General features: G+C 41.0%; 1 protein-coding gene across 1 annotated transcript in view; it reads left to right on the plus strand.

Annotated features, from left to right (window-relative positions):
* The window catches only part of lasp1 (LIM and SH3 protein 1), a 152795-nt gene that overhangs the window by 41412 nt on the left and 87380 nt on the right, over positions 1–24003 (plus strand). The window lies entirely within an intron of this gene.

The raw sequence follows: 24003 nt of genomic DNA on the forward strand, positions 1-24003 counted from the left end.
TTACAGGAGGCTAACAGCACTGTACTATTACAGGAGGCCATTTGATTTATCTGTGTAGTCCAAGAGATTTGTAAATTAATCAAAACTTTCAGCACTTTTTTTTTGCATATATAATCACTTAAGGTACACTGAGGGAATACAACAAAGATTGCAGGCTGATCCTTGGGATGGCTGTACAGTTCAATGAAGAGATTGAGGAAACTGAGCTGAGTCTAGGAGAATGAGAGATGAACTCGTTGAAACGTACAGATTCCTACATGACACAACAAGGGTAAATGCAAGAAGGATATTTCCCCTGACTGGGTGATTCTAGAATTGGGTGGGGCCATAGTCAGACTCCCAAGAGAAAGGGCAGTTTGGACTGAAATGAGGAGGAGTTTCCTCACTAGAGCAAAAGACTTCAAAAATTCACCACCCTGAGAAGGTTCTTGAGGTCAGCCATTGTGAACAGTGAATTCCAGCCCACTCAGTGGTGGGGGTGGGGGGAAAATCCTCATCTCCTTTGTAACTAAATTATTTTAAATCTATTCCCAGTCTGTTAAGGTCTTCTCTGCTAATGGAAATAAGTCCTTGCTATCTGCACTCTATCATTTTATAATCTTTAAACAGTCCCATGATGTTTTTAATTAAATTACTAATATAGAATCTTCCTGAGGATCTAAGTCCTTGGGGTTTCTGATGACCAGAAACTCACCTGAACTAGTCAAATAAATACTGTGTGGCTGCAAGAGCAGGTGAGGGATTAGGAAGCTTACAGCAATTAGCTCACTTTATGATTTCCCTAAACCATGTCCGTCATCTCCAAGGCACACATTAGGATTGTGCAGGAGTACTTGTCTGGATAAGTGGAGGGGGTGTAGCTCCGACACTATTTGTTTGTCACTGCCCAGGACAAAGGAGTCTACTCATTCGGCATCACATGCACAACCATTTACCCATTCCGCCAATGACACAACAGCAGCAGTTTGTACCATCTATGAAATGGTCCAAATCCTGGAACTCCCTTTCTAACAACATGGTGATTGTATATACTCCAAATGAACTGCAGCAGTTCATGAACACAGCTCATCACCATGTTCTCAAGGGCAGTTAAGGATGGGCAATAAATGCTGGCCCATATCTCCTGAATAAAAATACTTTACCTTGTTTAAGGCAATGTATTAAAATTTTAAGTGTAAATAAAGAAATCCTTTCCAATGAATGGTGACCACAGGTGATGGACTTATTGTGATTGCCTTTATAGCCAGAAGTGGGATTAAGAATTGTGTGTTCTGAAATGCATTGTGCAATAAAGGGCCATGGAAGCAGATCTAATATCAACTTTTAAAAGCAAATTGGTTTATACACTTGAAGGAAGAAGTTGCGAGGCTGGGGGAAGAGCAGTGTCATATAATTAAAAGGAAGGTTCTTCTCAAAACTTGCCAGTGACAGGATAGGTTAAATAGCTTCCCCTGCTCTGTACAATTCTATGGAAATACATTATCTAAACAGTAACTTTGGTAGTAACAAGCTTTCAACATCTAGGGTCATTGGCCCTTTTGTCGTTACCATAGAGTCCTCCAGATTTAAGGATTAATCTCCAGGACACCACAGAGCAGCAAAGGAACAGAAATCTGCTTTCAATGTTGAGAAATTTTGGAGAAGGATTTAAAAGGACTGTTGAACTAAACAAGGCATTTGGAAGTGAGGTCAGGTGACAAAGTCCAGGAAGGTGCTCAAAGTCTACTAAAGTTCATCAAAGGTCAAGTCTTTCCAGCCACAAAGCTACTGCTTTTCAAATTTCTGGAGCCAGAGATAAGCAACAAAGTCATGGTCTTTGATATGGTTGGCTGATTAATCCTGTTCCCTAGCTGTTTATCCTCCATGGCCTTTTAGAAATTGTCTTTAAATTGTTTATTCCATTCTCCTCAAATCATTGAATTTGCTTTGTCCATCTGGTCAGGTAGTGGATTCCAGGTCATTCACAGTGTAAACAGAAAAAAAAAATGCAGAATGCAAAGTTAACAGAAGGGACCAGATCCATTGGAAACAGAATGCGTCTTTTGTCAACGGTGAAACACTAAACCGGAAGAGGAAAGAAAATTACTGCGAGAAAGGAGGAAAATAAATTCCTTCACAGAGACACACACAAGAACTGCTGAGTGGGAAGTGAAGTAAAAGAGTTTGAAACCAAGCAATCTAAACACAAGGTTTTCTTTCAGAAAGGAGGATAAACAACTTCATCCTCTCGAAGAATCCAATACTGGAGAAGAGCCACCTCACGTGTTTGCCTTTTTGTATACACTGACCCAGCAAACAAATAGCAGGCGCTTTCTTTCAGGGGCTCGGTTGGCATTTAGCACAGCGTTCAATTAAAGGGTACTCTCCTTATCCAGCTCTACCTCCCACAAAATGAGCATGTAGTTAGCAGAAAGTGATGGTGGATTTCTCTCTTTAGAGAGCTGCTTTTACATCAACTTAATTAGGAGTGAGATTTTGTAAACATTCCTCTCCGGAAGGTTTATTGTGAGAAAAGGACGAGCTCAGGAAGGATGTGAAAGCATGGGAGAGAGTGCCGAAAAGATTGGTGGTGGCAGGAATGGAGAATTTTACTTCAAATTGGATAAGCTGAATTGCTTCCCTTAGAATGCAGGAGGCTGAGGAGAGCTTTATTGTTATTAATTTGTGGAATATGTTAGGGTTAGGGTTGCTGATGCGCCAGCAATTATTTCCCAGTTTCAATTGCCCTTGAAGATGATGGTAAGTTCCCTTTTTCAACTGTTGCAATCCATTTGCTTTTAAGGAGAGAATTCCAGGATTTTGATGCAATGACACAGAAGGGATGGTGATATATTTCCAAGTCTAGGTTTGTTCAATACATTGCATCAGTTGTATGACACTATGATCTTTTACTACACATTTTGTGTCCTGTGATCCTGCCCCACTAGCTATCTGATGAAGGAGCAGTGCTCCGAAAGCTTGTACTTCCAAATAAACGTTTTGGACTATGACCTGGTATTGTGTGATTTTTAACTTTGTCCATCCCAGTCCAACACTGGCACCTCCCCATCATGGTTTTGAGGGGAATTTGCAGGTGATAGTGTTCCCATGTATCTGCTACTCTTTGCCCTTTCTATATGTAACTGGTTGTAGATTTGAAAAGTACTGTCTTAAAGGCCCATGGTGAATTTCTGCACCACATTTTTGGTACATGCTGCTACTACAAGGCAATGATGGAGGGAGTGGATATTTGTGGATGTGGCGCCAGTCAAGCGGGCTGCTTTGTCATGGACAGTGTCAAACGTCTGGAGTCTTGTTGGAGCTGCACTTATCCAGGCCAGTGGGAAGTATTGCATCACACTCCTGACATGTGCGTTTTAAATGGGGGACAGGCTTTGGGGAGTCAGGAGGTAAGTTACTCGCTGTAGGATTCCTAGCCTCTGCCCTGTTCACTGTTTATGTGGCGAGTCACTCCAATCCAGTCTATAACCTTTCCAAGATGTTGATTGTGGGGGAATTCAGTAATGGTGGTGCCACTAAATGTCATGGAGTGATGATCAGATTCTCTTTCATTGGAGATGGTCATTGTCTGGCAATTGTATAGTGCAAATATTACTTGTCACCCCAATCATGGATATTGTCCACGTCTTTGGACATGAACTGCTTCAGTATCTGAGGAGTTATGAGTGATGCTGAACGTTGTGCAGTGATCAGCAAACAGCTCCACTTTTAACCTTTTTATGGCTGAGGGCAGATCAATGATGAAGTAGCTGAAGATAATTGGGTCTAGGACATTGCCCTGATGAGCTCCTGCAATGATGTCCTGGAGCTGAGAAGACTGACCTCCAACAACCACCACGATCTTATGTGCCAGGTGTGACTCCCTGGCACCCCCTCCTGATTCTATGAATGTCTCTACCTCCAGTGTTCAAGTGCTTCTTGATGCCACTTGCAGTCAAATATAGGGTATGTCTTTGATGTCAAGGGCAGTCACTCTCATGCCTGCTGCTTCTGCTGTTAAGCTCTTTTGTGCATCTTTAACTGAAAGCTGTAATGTGGTCAGGAGCTTCATGACCCTCACAGAACGTAAACTGAAGGATCACTATCCAATCTTTCTCGAATTCTTGTGAAGTTTCTATCCTTCGGCTGTGTTAAACTAAAGTCTGCCCTGCAGAATGTTAGAGCTACATAACAAGTGGATCAAGGTTGGTATACTAAAAGGATACAACTGGTGGGCAGCCTTCAAATCACCATCCTGTGATTTATAAGCCTCCGTCTCGCAGCCCCAACTGAGATGTGTCTGATAAGTTTCACTATTTATTTTGATGCCCCCTGTGACTGGCATGCAGTCTTGAATCAATGCGGAACGGTGGGCGCCACGGTAGCACAGTGGTTAGCACTGTTGCGCCATGCTAAATTGCCCGTAGTGTTAGGTAAGGGGTAAATGTAGGGGTATGGGTGGGTTGCGCTTCGGCGGGTCGGTGTGAACTTGTTGGGCCGAAGGGCCTGTTTCCACACTGTAATGTAATCTAATCTAATCTAATGCCAGTCGCTCAGGTGGTCAAGGTGGGATTGTGAACAGTTGGACAAATTTCTAATGAACTGCTTTTTCAAAAAAAAACTTTCTGCTTGGATCAAATAGCGATGATGATCTTGCCTTCCTAAAATGCAAATATGTTCTTGAAGAACTTAATTTTGATAAGTTAGCTACCTTTAACTAACTTTATCATGGCTTAGACTCTATTTATTTTTGGCTCTGTTGTCAGGAATACTTGAGCAAATATCACTAGGGCATTAAAAATGTACATTCTTTTCCTCTTTAGGTCCTTCAATGTTGTTACAACTGGAGGGGACAAGGCTGAGTGTTTTGGCACCGTCATGTACTTGCAGCACTTGACTATTTGGCCCACAGAGTCCATGCTGGCTCTCTATAGAACCATCCAGTGATTTCCATTACCCCCTCTTGTAGCCCTGTAAGTTTTTAATATTCCTTTTTCAGTGAGCAACTAAAATCATTCATGGTCCCTGATTCCATCACCTTCCCCGAGGTGTTTCTGACCAGTCTCTTCCACACACTCTCATGTGGGCTCTCTCGCACTCCCGTGTTCTCTCTCCCACCCTCTCTCTCACACCTCCCAGCAGCTCTTGACAAACCATAAATCCTGTGTCGTACATTAAACACAGGAAATGCTGGAAACATTCAACAGCAGCATCTTGGGAGAGAAAGAGTTAAATTTCTAATGGAAGGTCCATGACCTGTAACGTTTAACTTCATTTCTCATCAGAGATGCTGCTACTTCCGTTGAATAATTAGTGTTTTCTGTTCTCAGTTCAAATACCCAGCATCCATAGTATTTTGTTGTCTCTTGTTACAACCCAATGAGGAAGCGTGTACCAATTAATTGTACCTCAAAGTTCTGCAAGCTGTTACAAAGTGTAAACACTCCTAATGTGACTGTCCGTTTGCCTGCCTGACTGATGTTCAGGACAAGAGCAATTCACAACAGGTTTTGTCATTAACAGAAAATACATTTATTGTCATATCTAATCTACTACTGTGCAATTTAAGCAATACCTGGTTTAAAAACTCCAACACACGCTCACACATGATTAAGATAGACAAAAAGTATACAGTTTGATACATACTGTGGTTGGAAAAATAATATGGAAAGGGTGAACAAAATTCTGGAGATAGAGATCTGCATTTTTACTCTCTCAAGTTAGTTAACTTGTTTCTCTTGTTATTTTTGAAAAAGAAATTAGCACTGATGACACTCTGTAGGGTGATGGTCATTATCGAGCCGTAGAGTCTAACAGCGTGGAAACAGACCCTTTGGTCCAACTTATCCATTCTGACCAGGTTTCCCAAATGAAACTGGACCCATTTTGCTTGCGTTTGGCCCATATCCATCTAATCCCTTTACCAACCATGTACCTGTCCAAATGTGTCTCAAATGTTTTAACTGTACCTGCCTCTATCATTTCTTCAATTTAATGTTGAAGTGGTTGGACCTAATCTTGTTGGAATTTTGTCATTTAGGATTTCTTGGTTATGCTCTCTCACCTACACTTTTTTCGTTTCTTTTCTCACCCCACACCACTGTCCCCAACTGCTTGAACAAATACTCATTGTAAGCACTGTTTACACTGCTATTGGGTGACTTACTGTTTAAAAAGTGCAGCAATCCTTTTCACAGTCACTGTTCTTTCCTTTAAAAAAGGTAATTTTCTCTATTTCAGATCACAATTGAGAATCCAAATAGAGTTTCTGTAACTGTAAAGACTATGAGGAAACATCGATTCTGTCTGCTTTGAGATTCACAACATTTTTGCCTTCTCTGCCTCCCCCCATCCACCCCCTTTTTCCTTACGATACAATTAGATTAGGAGAAGCTAAACTAATTAACTTTTTCTGAACCATTGCCCTTGAACTTGGTATATACTTTAATTAAGAATAACCAATAAATACTGACCTTGCCAGCATATACCCACATCTCAAAAGAAAAATAAACTGGGTACGTAGTGCCAGGATGCTGCTATGTGCTTGGGCCAGCAATGGAAACTAACTTTTTTTTTACCTTTTAAGTTCAAAACAGAGGAATTCTTCTGTTCATCTGTCCTGGACTCTCTAGATCCAGGACATTTTCCAAGCCTCGCTTTCTTAGGCAGTGCTTTGTGTGTGAAGGACTGAGCATCAAACTGTACTACCTATTGCCAGCACAGTTGTGCCAACAAAAGCAACCTGAACAGAGTTACACTGAGTAGCTTTGTCTGAATGCAAAGCAAACCCAAATTTCAGAAATGAGCAAAGCATTTTGTAATCCTGACTTTCCCTGGAAGGGTGAGCGTTATGAAGTGGAGTTGAATGAGGGCGTTCAGGCTGTAGAAGTGAGGAAATCGGTTACATCTCTGTATAGCACCGCAATCAGATTTTTGTGGAGAATAATTGTCGTTTGTGTACCATTTGCACATTTTAAAAGAACATTTTAATTGTTGGTTTCTTCTCAGCTTGTGGAATGAGCTCGTTGTGATGGTGATAATGTCCATTTTCATTATGAGCAGCACACTGACATTTTTTAAAAAAAGAATGTTCTTTCTCCTGGGTAGGAGCCATCTTAACTGCTACATGCTATTTGGCCACTTCATCAGACTCTATGAAATATATTGAGCAAAAGCTTTTCTGGCTCTAGTTCCTTGCAACTTTTAAATTGCCTTGGCTTCTGATACCGTTGACTTGAACAGCTGTTATGTTTATAAAATCTGAAAGGAACGGGGGAGCGAATTAAAGAAACTTGCTGCAACTTTTTCATACACCGGGTGATGCGTGGTTGGAAGGAGCTGCCAGAGGATGTGGTGGAGGCTGGTACAATTACAATGTTTAAAAGGCATCTGGGTGGGCACATGGATAGGAAGGGCTTAGAGGGATATGGGCCAAGTGCTGGCAAATGAGACTAGATTAGGTTAGGATGTATGGTCGACATGGATGAGTTGGACTAAGGGTCTGTTTTCGTACTGCACATCTCTATAAATACTGCCTTTCAGGATGTAAAGCTATTACGTGGGATTGCAATCACTTTTGCAAGAGATCAGAATTATTGTCATAACAACTATCCTGAGATTGGGTGAAGAGCCTTTGTACTCACCCGTAGACCTACATATATAGAGAGACCATTCCAAAGCTTCTAAATTAGAAAACCGAACAAAAACTGCAACTAAAAGATTATAAATCCAGGTGGGATCGTGTTACCTTTCCTTCAGCTGCCAAGGTTTGGGGTATACATGCCCCAAGCCGCTGCCGACTGACAATCCAAATTCTGCGTGTACACCACATACTGTCCTACACTGAAAGCAATACATTTTTCCTGGACTTGCTCTTCTTATCCAGCTCATTGCAAAATTATTCATCTTGCATCCAGTGGCTGCAGCTGCTGGAACATTCTGACTTTGCGAGGAGAATCTCTAGTTCTCTATCGTCGGATATGGGAAGGGTGGGAGTGTGCCGATTTGGAGAGGAGAAGGCAAGTGGAGATTGCAGCAGTTTGGATGTGATATTGTAACGAGTTAATCATTGATCATTTGCCGATCTTCAAAGATAAGACGAGGAATGCCCAATTGTGGAGCAGTCAGCCAGTAATAGTGAAATTATACGTCACACATTGTCACCTCCCTGATTTCACATTCCCTGAAGATGATTTATCAGTTAGCCAAAGATCAGACATGGAGTACATCTGACAAAAACATAACTGAATTCTGTAATGCTTTTGATGGCAAGGCTGTTGTGGCGGAGGGATAGTGTCTGTCCCACTGAGTCAAAGACCCGAGTTCAAGTTTCAACTGCTTCTAGGGGTGTGTAATACTTGCTAAACAATCTATTCAGAAATGTTGTCTAGCATTTTTTTTGTTGTAAACCATCCAGAGGTGCTTTACAGTGGTGTAATCGGACGAAAAAGACACCACACTGAAGAAGGAGAAGTAGAACAAGTGTTCAAAACCTTAGTTAAAGTTTTAAGGAGCTTCTAATAAAGCAGAACGAGAGGTTAATAGTTGAAGCAAGCCCCAGTGTGCTGCCCAATCTAAGCTGAGTCAACTGATCACAACTCCGCTGCTGGTGGATGTAATTAGACTTGGTTCATTGTAATACAACCAGGAAAGGCAGGTTCCCATTTGGTATTGTTACTTGGGATCTCCTGTTGGAAAGGTGAATGAAGATGACATCAAGCTTGGCCACCTGCAGCATATCATATTTATCATGCCCCTGTATGGGAAATCAAGTCCCACTATTCCACAAATGTTAAAAATTTAATCATGTGCAAAACTCCCCAGTTTACTTGTTGGGATTATAGCAGCAGCCAAACAATCTCACAAGGCGAAATGAAAATAAAATTGACCCATATGTAAACACTTGTGCCTTTTAAATTGTTTGTTTTACTTATGAAATGAAAGTGGGTTGGTGTCTTGAGTGTTACTAATTAGCATTTTTACCTAGGTACTTGGCCCATGTGATTCATGTTGCTATGAAGACTGATTTTGAAAGAGGAAGGGTCTAAGATATCCCTGACAGTTTTTGGGTGTGGGAAGCCTGTCAGGATCTTTGGGAGGAAAGCAGCTATATGAAGAGTGATCAATGATTCATCATGTAGGAACATGGATTGAAATCATGAAGAGTCAGTAGTGCATTTGTTATAGTAAAATGAAAATTCTTATCATGCCATCCTTTTCAGCTGTTAACTGGAAGCTCACATATCTTTTGAACAATTATTGGGTCTCTATAGATTGTAATATGTCAAAATACCAAGATTTTGAGAATTTAGTTTTATGTTGCTGTTTGAGGGATCCATATACCAGTTGGTCCAGGTATCCAGGTGTGTCACATCTGGCAGCAATCCTGAGGTCAAGCTGTTACATTGACCAATAGGCACAAGGCACAAACAGAAGCTGCCAACTTGAGGCCCCTACAAAGGTAATAGGAACATGGATCTAAACTTAGGGTGTTATTCCCAAGGCTTCATGATGTCCGGGTATTTGACCACCGAAGATCAAAAGAAATTGAGGCACAGTTGTCCGATACGCTAGTTGTGAAGCGACGTGTTTTGCTCTTATTGAGTGAGTTGCCGTTTCCTGTTCCAGTCCTATTCTTTACCATTGAGTTCAAACTCTAGCCTGAACTCGCTGAGCAGTTACTGAAGGAGGACCATGTTGTATGAGGTGCTGTCTTAAGAATGCAATGTTAAGCCAGGACCCCATCTGTTCACTCGAGTAGATATAAAATCCCCAAGGTGCCACTATGAAGAGGAATAGGGTTTTTTTTACCAATAACCTGGATAATATTTTTCACTACAAACATTCCTAAAACCGGTATCAGTTCTTTGTGAGCAATTACTGTGCCACAATCTTCTACATTACATCAGTGACTACTCTTCAGAGTACTTTGGCTGGGATCTCCCATGATCATAAATGATAGTGTGTATATAACTGCAACTTGCCTTCAGAGGCATAAACACAATGGCACTGAATATGGACCCAATGAACAATTCAAAATCATTGGAAATTTGTGTCGGGCTTGTTGGAGTCTATGGCTAATGCCTTTTCCTGAGGTAAAAATCAAACAACACCAGGTTATAGTTCAACATGTTTATTTTGAAGCACTAGCTTTCAGAGCGCTGCTCCTTCATCAGCACTCCGAAAGCTAGTGCTTCCAAATAAACTTGTTGCACTATAACCTGGTGTTGTGATTTTTAACTTTTGTACACCCCAGTCCAACACCGGCTCCTCCAAATCACTTTGTTGAAGTGAAGATTCTTCTTTCCACCCTGAGTGTCCCATCAATGTTCATCCTGTAAAAGTTGTGACTGGTAAATTTAATAACTGCTTTTTTGTCTGTCAGTTTTCTGTGAATAGGGTTGACTATTAGTGTGACTGGCTATTGAGTTCAAAATCCCAACAGATGTGAGTCCAAGGCAGAAGAATGTTTTTGTTTTTGGCTGGGACTCTGCATTCTCAGTCGCAGCTCCTGCACCATATGGCTAGAAAAGTGTGGGAAAATAAAAAAAAAGTCCATCGCTGCAAAGAAATTGGCCTTCCTGTGATGTGGAATAGGCCCAGCTTTAGAACAATAAAGGCATCTCGAAGAATTTTGCCTTCGGCGTCTGCTTGCTATTTATAGCTGATCTGGGAGAAGCCCAAAGCAGTGTTATTAATTTGCCAAAGTTCCCAGGGGGAATCAATGTTGTAATGGAGACCCTTGGCCCCTGTGTTTTACAGTGCCCTGTTTGTTTTAGCAGGCAACCGTCTTCCTGCAGCCCTCCACCACCCTCCCACCCCTTCCACTATTACAAGCCTGTGATTCTTGTTCATGTTGGAATGATGAAAGTTTTGTCCATTTTTAAAAAAAAAATTTCTTCCTGTTGCAGACGACAGAACTTTACATTCAGAGAATCTTTGCAGCACAGAAACAGGCCATTCAGCATTTTGAGTTTGTCCCAAGTTGCACTGAATCCATGGTCTGATCGTGCCCCCTTACCCTTCAATAATTCCTCTTCAGCAATCTCTTACCTTTATCAGAAACAAAAAAGGATATGGGTCCTGTAACTATATTTTGGCAAGAGAATTGCAACCGGAAACTACTCTGCTGTGTAACAGAATTATCTTTAATCTCCCTCTTTGGATACACTTTTACTACAATCATAACTCGTACTAGTACACTGGAAAGAGGCTGTTCAACCTATCGAGCCTGTACTAGCCTTTTCTCCTTCAAATATCATCCAAATTGCTTTTGAAAGCTACTGTTGAATCTGCTCTCTTTCTACCCCCCCCCCCCCCCCCACAGTTTCAAGCAGTCCATTCCAGATCCTAACTACTTGCTGTAACGAAAAGTTCCCTCCCATTTGGTCCTTTTGTTAGTCATCTTTAAAGCTGTCGTCTCTGGTTATTAACCTTTCTGCCAGTGGACTTGATTTCTCCCTATTTATGCTATTCAGACACATTGTTAATGAAACGTGAATGTATTGCGATTAGTTTGAGAAAATATTCTCCCTTTTCTCTGTCTATGCTGTGTCCCATGTAGAGTCTCTGATGGAAGACAACAGCAGTTGGATGGTTCTGTGCTGTTGGAACTCTAGTAGCTGCTCTAGGAATCAGTAGAAGTAAAATCTACATCTATTACCCATGTTTACCCATGTATATTAGCAAATGATGCAATAGTGAGATTTGGCTATCGATCATTGAGACCAGACATGTGGGGTTAGACAGCTCTGAGCATTATCTGCCTATTTAAGGAAATAATTTGACTCTGCTGTCAATGTGAACAGAGCAACTCATCAGTTACTGGGTGGAGTAAGCATGGTTGGGTTACAGCAATTGAACTGGAGTGGTTTGAAATGTAGAGGTATTGCCATGTCTAATAGAAGCAACTTATTACTGAGTGGGAAATGGCAGAGTTGGACAGAAATAGATTTGTACCTTTCGTGTGTTTATTTAGAAAGAAAAACAGTGTGTTGTTTTGCAACTAATCCTTAAATGCTACCGTTTCCTTTCAATTCTCTAAAGAACTAAGCACATGTTTCTTTATCCCTTCCAGATCACACGCATGACTTTAACGATTTATGGAAACATAAAAATAAATGATTTAGTACAGGTGGCTGGGCTAGAGGGCGAGAAGACAGTATGTTGTTGTTTGTTTGTTTGTTGGTTTAGTGTTTTTTTACAAAGGGCTGTCACCTACTCATATCCCTTGCTGGACGTCAGGTGAAAGCGTGCTAAACCTCTGGAGTGTGCTCCCTGCTTAGTTGAATATTCCAATCACTTGACATTGTGGAGAATGGAAGCCTGTCTCTGGTCAGAGAAAGGTGGCCTTTTTTCAGGAAACCTCTGAACCCAGACCAGGTGACCAAATTTATATTACCATCTGGTTAGAGGTTTATAGAATTTTTTTTTTAAATGACAAAGTGAGGGATTCAGAAATGTATTAAGAAATTGAAGCCAGAAGATTTCATGAATTTGAACAAATAACAATAAATTACACTTTACAGCATTTATGTAGTAATTCAATCTACAATATGTACAATTTGTTTCTAACAGTTTTACCATGTGGTAAACATGGGTAATAGATGTAGATTTTACTTCTACTGATTCCTAGAGCAGCTACTAGAGTTCCAACAGCACAGAACCATCCAACTGCTGTTGTCTTCCATCAGAGACTCTACATTGCACCTCTCTAGTTTAATTGCATTCACAGTGGTGCTAAAAGCAGCACTTCCTAAAATGTGTGTCTCGTGCTCACTCATTCATTTTTTCTCTTATCTCCTCCCTACTTTGGGGATCACTGAAGAAGATCTGTTGAGGATCTTGTTGTGAGCACTCCTCATACTGCCGGGCAAAACTGAATGTGGAAACTGAAAATGCTCTGAATGTTACAAGTCACAGATTGCTAGATTTGTAAACAGAAAATGCTTACAAAAAAACAAAGATTCATTACAAAATCTCCTGTAATGTGAAAGACCTACGTTTCTTTAGTGCCTTCCTCAACTCTAGGATGTTCCACTTGAGAACCAGTAAAGTGCATGTTGTTTGGAGGGTAGTTACTATCACATTGTTGGACAAGCAGCAGTTAATTGTGGACAGCAAGCACCCACAAACAGAAATTGAATAATGACCTCTTTGTTAATTTTGTTTGTTGGTCAAATAAAGGTCAAGGCACCAGGATGAACTCCCCCTGCTTTTTCTTCAAATAGTTATGGGATTTTTTACATCTACTGAGAAGGCAGGGGGCCTGCTCTTTAACATAATTTCATCTGAAAGAACTCTCCTTCAGTGCAGAACTCCTGACATAGCAAACTGGAGCATCCAGGATTTTGGGTACAAGGGTCTGTTGTGAGACTTGAGCCAATGATCGAGTGACTTGGAGGTGAAATTCTGTTCACTGCTCATGGCGAAAGCAAAAGCTACTATGGAGCATGACCTAGAGATGGGACGTTGGTATTTCCACTTTGTTGACAATAGACTATGTTTAGTTCTGGCAACCTGAGTCAATCTGAAAGACTCGTCAGAGGAGAAACTTGGCCTCAACACTCTTGTCGTACTGTGTACATTGTACTGTGTACATGTTGTTTCTAATATACTGATAACGATGCACAGCCTTGTTTGAGGGTTCCCTGTGATACCTAGAGCTCATTCCAGGTGAGGACAATCTAACTCTGGGTAGCTTTTCTTTAGCTGAAGGACAGAGAGGTCACCCACCTTGGTCTTTATTGTATGACTGTTCTGTTTGCTGGCCAGACATTTCTAGTGTTTTGCAGCTTCTGGGAGTGTTTGACCGATAATGTGTAAACTTAATTTGATGTAATATACTGGGATGTGAAATTTCAGCTGGTCTACTGCCTTATTTGGCATTCGAAGTCAGTTTCCACAGTAGTTCAATTTAGTTTCTGCTTACAAAACAGGAAGTGACACGGTCAATTTCCATGCTGGCACGAAGATTTCACTTCCTTTGCTTATTCATACCTCAAATTGTTGTTTAGATGAAACTGCTGAAGAAATTCTGTTTGCAGTTAGCATCCCCAATTCACCTGATTTTTGATTTTAAAATTCAGACTTACTTTGGCTAGATTGTATCTTTTAGATAAATAGAATGCACTCACATTTTGTTGAGAAGCTGTTGTTTTTCCCTTCATTCCATATCTTCAAATTAAAATCCGTCCAATGTATTATCCAAAACAATTGTGATATCTCGTGACTCTGTTCTCCTCAAATTTGCATAGAAGCTTCGGTTGAGTATTCAAGACTTGAGGCTGGTCCCAATGTTCTGGTCAGTATTCCAGCGTTAAATAACATCCCTTTTTTTAAATAAAAACTTTGGGTTGGTCAATTTATCTACCTCCTTTTTAAAGGGCATTGTTGGAGAAACTCAGCAGGTCTGTGGGTGGAGGGAGAGAGAGTGTTAATGCTTAGAGTCCAGTGGGTCATCTTCTGAAGAAGACTAACCTCCTGGTGGATGTCAGTAACAAATATCTCTCTTTAAAATAATGTCACGGGATATTTTAAATCCATCTGAAATGGCTGAGAAGACTGGTTGGTTTATGCTTTAGTCACAAGATGGCATCTTTGCCAGTCCAGAAGACTCTGTCAATAATGCCCTGAGTGTGTCAGCCTGAACTTTTTATGCTCAGATCACTATAGTGGGACTTGTACCCACAACCTTCAGATGAAAGCGCCAAGCTGAAACCTTGACTGTATCCTCTTTTTGGGCAGTGTGGGGTTTCACCTACTCAAACAGACTTTAGTTTGTTCTTTGTTTGCACCTGGCAACAACGTCATTGTGTGCCTATGGCAAGTTTTTGCCATCAGACGAACTGATTTTTTTGTTTATCTTTGCCTTATCTAACCTTGAATCTATTGAGTTAAACAGTGCAAATGCCACCAGTTAGTACAATGTTGATTGGCATGTGATTATTATTGGTAAACGTGGAGGCCTGAGTTTGAATCTTGACCTGGGAAGTACAAATTTCAGAACTGCTTATGAGGTTCTATTCAACACCAATTGTGGGGAGTAATATGCCAGAGTGTGAGTAACCACACAACAGAGAGGCCCTTTTCTCTGGGGAGGTGACGAGAGCTGTTTGTATTGATCCAATCGAATGCAAATCGGTGCATTTCTTTTGGAAAGTGACATTTGGAGGTTTAAAAAAAAGGAGTTAAACAAGTTTAGTCATCGCATGTACTATCAGCATCCATTTTGCCTCTACATGATTCCAGGCTCCATTTTTTACCCATGCGTGAGATTTTTTTGGAAATCTCTACGATCGAGGCTTTTTTTAAGAGTAAGATTAGGTAGGGCAGGAGTAGACTTGAGTGGAGCAAGTGTACCAGGGAAGTCCCGCTGCTGAATGGTCTGTTTTTCTGCTCTGAATTCTTTGCATGTTGTCCCAGAAACCAGTTTGTGGGAGTGGAGGCCTTAATTTTTGAGTCTGTAGTTACATATCTTCCTGTTTACTCGCATCCCCCTGACATTGTGAATTGCTAGCTTGCCATCCAATCCATCGCCACGGACCATAGGATTGAGACAGCTGGTCGATGGCAACTTTGACTTTCTTCCTATAAAAGAAGCTGGTTGCAGGAGAAACTCATGTGAGTTTTGAAAGCTACAACAAATATTGTGACCTCCTAAGGGGAGGGGTCAGCTGCTAACAATTTGACTATTCTCTTGATACAATAATTGTAGAAAAAAGTCAATGCTGAAAAGGAATGGGAGGGGAAGGCCTGTATTCTCAGAACCAGCTAAATAGCTCCAAACACTTGTGTTCCTTCATGGTAATTATTATGCTGCCCTTTTTAAAGATCAGAACTGAACTCCTTGATGTTTTCTAACAGTACTTGAAAGAAAAAGTATAACTTCTGTTGATCTGAGCTGACTATTTCTTGATTATGGGTGGGTTCACAGCTCTGTTTAGATATATTTCAACACTGGGAGTCCAGTTCCAACATCATCTGCATAACCCCTCACGAATTGATTGGTTTTCCAGTATATCCATTCACAGTGCTGCTTCTACCTTCCTTTACCAGTGGAAAAGTGAGCTTCTGAATCTAACACAACAGAAAGAATGAGATGAAGTAAACATCGAAACTGATCACCACCTTGCTGCACATTTCCAGTATTTTATCTTTTAATTAAATCTGTCTCTTTTGATCCACTATGTATTAAGATCATCCACATTGAATTTCATTTTTACCATTGGTTCCCTGGCTGAGATTAACTGATTTGGCACAGACCAGGGTTCTCATCTCACTTCAACGAGCCACCAGTGATACTCATAAAAAGGATTGGCAAAAGCAGAATAAGTTTTCACATGGGGAATAAATGGGTGAATTTACTTAATATCTGAACTCAGCAAGACTGAGGTCCATGCTTCTTTATGCTTCATGTCGTCCAACTCATGGTCAATCTTGAGCTACTTTAACCTGGATGAAGGCAAATCTTGCATTCCTTCTGACTGCAAGACTTGCCAAATCATCTAATGATGTATTTTGTTGGGTAGCCAATCTGTGCACTTCAAGCTCCCCACCAAATACCAATGTATTACCAAACAAATTTGCTGTTTTCTGTGGAGAAGTGTCAGTAAGGACACTGGGAAATACTCACCAACTCTCTTTCTTGAAATTGTGCAGTTTCATCTGATGGAACAGACTGAACCTCTGTTCAATATCCCAACCATGCTGCAGTCTCTCAGTACAGTGTTGGAATGTATACCTAGGTTTTGGAGCTTGGTCTCTGTATCTGTATCCATATCCTCTGAACGGGGACAGCTTGGACTACACACTAAGCTGTGGCTGACACTCACTCTTTCTCTAAGCTGATCCCTTTTGCTAGCTTTGCAATTTCAAAGTGGGCTTGACTTTTTGGCATTGAACAAATGAGCTTGTGGATGGTCTTGTTTTTCAATGTTTGTCTAAGTAGAGACTCAGATATACACAGCAATGTGCATGACATACTCCTGTCCACAGCTTCAGCAATGAATGTTGGAATTCTCGTAAAAATGTCACTGGTGCAGTTTTCATCATGTCATGTGGTTGTCCACAATGTGCAAATTCCCCACAGACAGAAATGTTTTGAAAATGAGGTTCAGTTTTGATGAAAATAAATAAATAATTTCTAGGCAATTGGAACAGAGACACTTGCTGAAAATACAGAAGTTAAGAGTTTTGCATTGACATAAAAATACTTTTTCTCTGTGGTTCGACATTCAGTCCCTCATGTAGAATTTGCCATGATGTTCTCTGCAGTGCAAATACTCACATTTCTGTAATGTAGCCTAGCTCCACACCTGCCTCAATTCATCCATTACTAAACCTTCATACGTGCTTTGTTTCCAAATATCACTATTCCAACATACCCTGACTGAACTCTCCTCATCCATCCTCTTGGCCCTGAACTCAGTCATAACCCAATGTCTGTACCCTAATAGTTGGTTCTGATTAGCCATGGGTGAAGCAAAGGGGAACAATAGGATGAGTCTGGTCCTCCTGGCCCCGAGGTAAGAACAGTCACAAGAATGAGATTAGTATACTGTATTGTCATTATTGAAATTAGGCATTCCTGTGTTTGTCCTGATGAATGAAAGATGAAAAGCTTCAGAAACATGTCTCCCCTTTCAGTGATAGTGAAGTCGTGCAATATTCCCATCCTTCAAAGGGCTCGCTCCACCCCATTTATAGTCAGTTGTAACTTCCCAGGTATCTGCTTTCAGAGAATTACATAAAACTTACAGCATAGAAACTGTCCAGTCAACTCAGTGCCCCATGAGTCACCTCCCTGTTTTATTTACTTCGTCTCTCTAAGTTTTAGAGAGAGCACTGAGTCCCAGCTCCAACTCTGATCGCTTGTACATTCCACTCCCTGTCCCCACCCCCACCTGCCCAGCAGCAGCTGGGTCCTCAACTCTGTTTTTCTTCAAACATCTTTGATTCTCTCTCCACTTTCAGTTCCCCCCAAAACCCACCCAGGCACTTATGTCAGTTGTAACTTACTAATGTTGTTCTCCGCTTTAAGTATATAAGAAATAGGAATGGTGGTAGACCATTCAGCCCCTAAATCCTGTTTTTCCCCCATTTGATAGCAGTGATCTTCAATCTCAACCCCACTTTTCGGCCCTATCTCCTGACTTCTCAATCTCCATCCTAAGGATACTCGTCTATTAAACAATCAAAACCCCCTGAGCTATCCGATACAAAGTGCAAGTCTTTTGCTGGTCTTGACATTTCCAAAATCCAAACTTGATCTAATAATATCAGAATCTTTTGTGACCAGAGGAGATCTGACTTACTCAGTTTCTGCACAAACCATTAGCCCTGTCCGTGACTTTACCTGATTGTAAATCTTTGAAATGATAAAGGCAGGAGAAATCCATTTAGCCCATTGTGAAAAATGTTCAAAAAATCTTGCCTAGTTTGCCCTATTCCCTTTGTTCATTTTCTGTTGTATAAATGCTTCTTTTAGAAACAAAACCTACTGGTCTAGCTGCTACACCACGATTGAGATTTTGCAGATATTTTGTGTATTATGACAGCCTTGGGGGGGACCAGGGAGGTTTTTTCAAACAGCTAATTTACTGTGATGAATCTGTTGACTGTTGGAAACATTCCGCAATTCTTGGCATGTGTTGTATTCAGTGTTAAATGCCCAGATTGATGAACGTGGGATAAAATCTAAGCACAAGTTTTGACAATTCCAAGGAAAGCTAATCTATATTTCAAAGGATTAAGTTTTTTTTGCTGTTCTCTGTACTTTTAGGTTCTACAAATCAAATTGAGGGCTGCTCCTTTTATATTTTAATTTTTTCCTTTTTGATTTGGGGACAGTGTGTCAGGGAAGATGAAGAGGATTTATTGTCTAAAGGCGGAGGTCCTCCCTATCACAAGATTAATCTGCCATGTTATTTTAATTACTGCGAATCTGTTTCCTGGACTTTTTTTGTTTCTCTCCCTCTTTTTTTTTTCATCTGCCTCCCCCTTTCCCTCTCTGTTGGAGTTCCTCACATGATTGTGTCACTGTTTTATGTTCTGTTTTATTCTGCTGACAAAAAGTCAACACTTGTCATTGAAAATCCTGTCTCATGCTACCTTTTCTCAAGAAGGTTAGCATGAGCAGAACTGGACTGAAACGCAAGAACCATCTTGTAATGACACAGTGTTAAATGTGAATTTATTTAGGCTGAGTGTTTCAATCCAGCGATGTGAGCTGAGATAACAGAAGGTAGTAGGGAATTGAGAAATGGTCAAAACTTGATTTTGATCATTAATGAAAATTATAACTTTAATGTATATGTTACAGAGTCCTAGAGATATGCAGCACAGAAACAGACCCTTCATCCATGCCGACCAGATATCCTAACCTAATCGAGTTACATTTGCCAGCACTTGGCCCATATCCTTCTAAACCCTTCCTATTCATGTATGCATCCAGATTCCTTTTAAATGTTGTAATTGTACCAGCCTCCACCACTTCCTCTGGCAGCTCATTCCATACATGAACCACTCTCTGCATGAAAATGTTGCCCTTTAGGTCCGTTTTAAATTTCTTCCCGACTCGCCCTAAACCTATGCCCTCTACTTCTGGACTCCCCCACTTCAGGGAAAAGGTCTTGTCTATTTACCCTGGTTCCAGCTGTGTACTTATGTCAATTGTGATGGTTACTAAGGAACAGGAGGAGGCTGTTCAATTTATCAAGCCTGCCATGTTCTTGCCCAGTCACCTAAGCCTGTCCAAATTGTCTCTCCTGAAAATATTTTACAACTTCCTCATAACATATATTGTTGCTTAGCTGTGAATCATTTGCAAATTGGAAATGTTACATTTGGTCTCACAAAATCTAAATAATTGGTATGTATTGTGAACAGCTGTACCCATGTACTGATCCTTGCAGTATCTCATTAATCATAGTCTGCCAATTTGAAAGTGACCCATTTATTCCTGCTCTGTTTTCTGCTGCTTAGTTGATCATTAATCCATGCCAGTATGTTACTTCCTATACCACTGGCTTTAATTTGGCTAACCAACCTCCTATGGGGGACCTTATCGGAAGTCTTCTGAAAATATGTGCATCCTTTATCAATTATTCTTCATCCATTTTATTAATGGTGTCCTTTTTAAGAATAGAACTCCCAGGTTTGTCAAACATGGTTTTCTACTTGCAAATCCATTTTAAGCTCCACGATTATCATTATTGAAACTAACTCTGGAATTACTAAATCAATTTAAATTCCATCTGCTGCCATGGTGAGGTTTGAATGCTTACCCCGGAGTATTAGCCTGGGCCTCTGGATTATGAGTCTCATGACATTACTACTGTGCCCCTGCCTCCCTTTGAACTATTATTCTGGACCAACACTAGTAGTGTTAATGCTCCCTCAAAGTGCCTTTGGTGGTAGCACCAAAGAAAAGTTATAGAATTGTAGAGTCATAGCGATGTACAGCATGGAAAGACCCTTCAGTCCAACCTGTTCATGCCGACCAGATGTATGAGGAAGAATGGCAACCTTGTCAGTAATGACCATCTCCTGTGAATGAATTATCACCAGGTTTACGGCATCTTGGTTTCACGTTCCTCTTCTGATCCTTTTTAACCTTCTCCCCATTTTTCTTTTTTTCATAACTATTGGATATGCCCAGTGAGGCTTTCTGCCAAGCTTCTTTGTACTTTGTTTATCTTCCTTTCCCATCCTACTCATAATTGATTCTCCTATCTCGGCCTCATGCCCTTGCCTGAGATTGTGGACTCCCCCAGAGACCAGCTCCTCTTGAAGTGTTATGCCTCACCAAGTTTTAGACAGATTTGGTTGAGGAGAAGGGAACCACAAGAATTGTCTTTAGGCTTGGCCTTCAAAGTAACACTGTTTATAATATATTCATGCTAAATGCTGTGATAATGGCTAGCCCAGATATAACAAGCTCATCAATTTAGCCCATCAATTCCACCAAAGAGCATCCCACCAGACTCTCCCCACTACCCTGATGCCCTGCTTTTCCCAGTCTAACCCACCTAACCTGCACAGGACACTATGGACAATTTAGCATGACCAATCCACCTAACCTGCACATCTTTGGACTGTGGGAGGAAACCGGAGCACCCGAAGGAAACACTCTCGGACATGGGGGAAATGTGTAAACTCCACACAGACAGTTGCCCAAGGCTGGAATCAAACCCGGGTTCTGGTGCTGAGAGTCAGCAGTGCTAACCACTGAGCTACTGTGCTGTGTTCTTAGGTTTGTCCTTGTCTAATGTAATAATATCTTTGTATGGTTGTACCCATGTTCTATCAGACTCATTCATTCTCAAGAGTGGTGTCATCTACAGCATAGAGTTTGAAAGTGTCGAACATTGCAGTTGTCTGAGTGCTTTAACTCTGTTCACTGGCTGTGGTGTTTCTATTCACTGATTTGCAGCGAGGTTGCTCCAGAGTCCTGAAGCTCTGACAACAACAGCTGCATCTTCCTTCCAGTATCTTGCCCAAGTAGTCATTGTGCACGGGAGAGATTTGGCCCTATGAACAGGCTATTGCGCTCCAGAGGGGGTCTCAGCTGAATCCGATCCTGTATTCCTTTAACTGCCAGGCACACATTAACTATGTTTCTGCAATAGGAGCTATTGGATTGCACTCGGGGACAGGAACAATGTCTCATTCTTCTTTTCACACGGGGATCAAGTGTAGCTCTCGTCAATGTATTTACTTTCATGCGTGGTTCCACTGGACTTGTAAATCCATGAATATTTTAGTGAACCTTTCAGTAAAGCAGTAATTTAATGATTTATTGATGACTTTTTTTAAGCTGTGCTCACACGTAGCATCTCATCGTTCTTGTACCTGTATCTGTGACTATCAGGATGTGCGATCCGTAAGTACACAGAACACATTGAGAAATATATTAGGCTGTGTCGGGATTTTTGATGCCTGACCTGAGGAACAGGAGCTGAAAAGGCAGTCACTGCAAAACCAGGTTTCTAAATTTAGTTTTGGAATTTCCAGTCCCAGGTCTGAGTTCTGTCTAAAATTGGCTTTATTTCACGTTTGATGGTCAGGGAAACATTATCTGCATCTGAATTTGCTTAGTTCTTTATTGACCTTCCCCCTCTGTTGCCATCTGTCCAGGGTTTCACTGCACTTTGAGGAATTAATGATTAATCTGTTGAATGTTACAGAAAATGAACCTGGGAAAAAGCTCATAGGTACATGTACTAAAAAAAAGTGCTTTTCTTAAAACAAACATCTTCGAACTTTTAAAAAAATTGAAATAGCTTTTTGCCATACAGAGCTTGAATATTGCTTAAAAATGACACTTGAAGCTTTTCTTATACTTATCAGGATATTTTGCAAGAACACCAATTGAACAGAAAAACTCACTATTTATATCACATGAGAAGTGAGTGCTGATTGGGTAGCAAGTGGACTTTGATAGCGACATTTCCATGGTGGATACACCCTTTTTATTACTGATTGACAATTAAGTGTCATGCGTCCTTGGGTCAGCACATCGGAAATCCATCCCTGCTATTCCTGGGGTTGTCATAAAAATACAAAATTCTTATCATACAAAAGGTATCAAAGTACACAAAATTCCCCAATTTGCCTGTTATACTCCAGTTGACAGAAAGCATGGACTGGATTTTTGTACTTAACATTGCAAATAAATAGATTTTACCTATGGGTAAACAAACTATTAGAAGCAGTCAACACTTATCTCTACTAGTTAAAGCTCTTAACCCATTATAAAATTACCCTTCACATGCAGACAGATTTTAAAAAGAAACCACTGTTGTTATGGATGGAGGGAAAACCTAGGAATGCAATTAATTGGTCTTTGTTCATAGGGTTCATTGTGATGGTCCTTTTGGCTTGCCATCACTTGCTCTCCCACTCTTTTCCTCCTGTCCTCCTCTGTCTCTCTCTCACACTCTCGCTCGCTCTTTTACATTCAGGCTCCCTCTTGTTCTCTCCAGTCACTGCTGATGGCTTTTGTTCGACCTTTTAAGTGTTTTGTACAGCAGACGAAAGGACAATGTCTTTTTGGGAGGTCAACTATCTTCTGATCCTCCAGTTCACGCCCACAAGCTGATCACCTACATGCTGGCCAGTCACATTGTTGTTGACAGGCAGAAGACCTTTGTCATCAGCAACTACCATTACTTTGCAGACTAATCAGCAACTTGTTACTGGCTGAATCTCATTTTGTTTACAATCTCTGGTGCCAGTTTGTCTGCATTTAGACCTGCCCCTTGGTGGAACAAAGAACAGGGTAAACAGCACTTGCAATACATACTGAAAGGTTTTCTTTTAAAGTGTGTAAAAATTCTTTCCACATCCTTAATTCTTAAAACAGTCCTTTTCCCATGTCTGACTACAATCAAAATTCAGAAATAAAAAGACACATCTTCAAAACAGCCAGGCTTTGTGCAAAATTTTAACCCTGGCAGGATGATTGTTTTTTTTTAGATTACCTACAGTGTGGAAACAGGCCCTTCGGCCCAATAAGTCCACACCGACCCGCCGAAGCGTAACCCACCCAGACCCATTCTCCTACATTTACCCCTTACCTACCACTACGGGCAATTTAGCGTGGCCAATTCACCTAACCTGCACTTTTTTGGATTGTGGGAGGAAACCGGAGCACCCGGAGGAAACCCACGCAGTCACGGGGAGAATGTGCAAACTCCACACAGTCAGTCGCCTGAGGCGGGAATTGAACCCGGGTCTCTGGCGCTGTGAGGCTGCAGTGCTAACCACTGTGCCACCGTGCCGCCCACATTGGTTTTCATTGGTCAGAACATTGCTCCGAGAGATGAACCAGTGAATGGCTGTCATTTATATTGGTTTGAAACAGGTGAAGTCCAGTATACATGTTTTTTTCTGTCTGCAATAAGTAGACATGTGCAATAATATAGCTTTTGGGGTATGCAATCCACTGTGCAGTGAGCTCAACTGACAATCTTTAGCAAAAGTCCTTGTACAACCTGAATTATTCAGCAAACATCCAGTTGC

This window comes from Chiloscyllium plagiosum, chromosome 33, assembly GCF_004010195.1.
Source record: "Chiloscyllium plagiosum isolate BGI_BamShark_2017 chromosome 33, ASM401019v2, whole genome shotgun sequence".
NCBI classification, from domain to species: Eukaryota; Metazoa; Chordata; class Chondrichthyes; order Orectolobiformes; family Hemiscylliidae; genus Chiloscyllium; species Chiloscyllium plagiosum.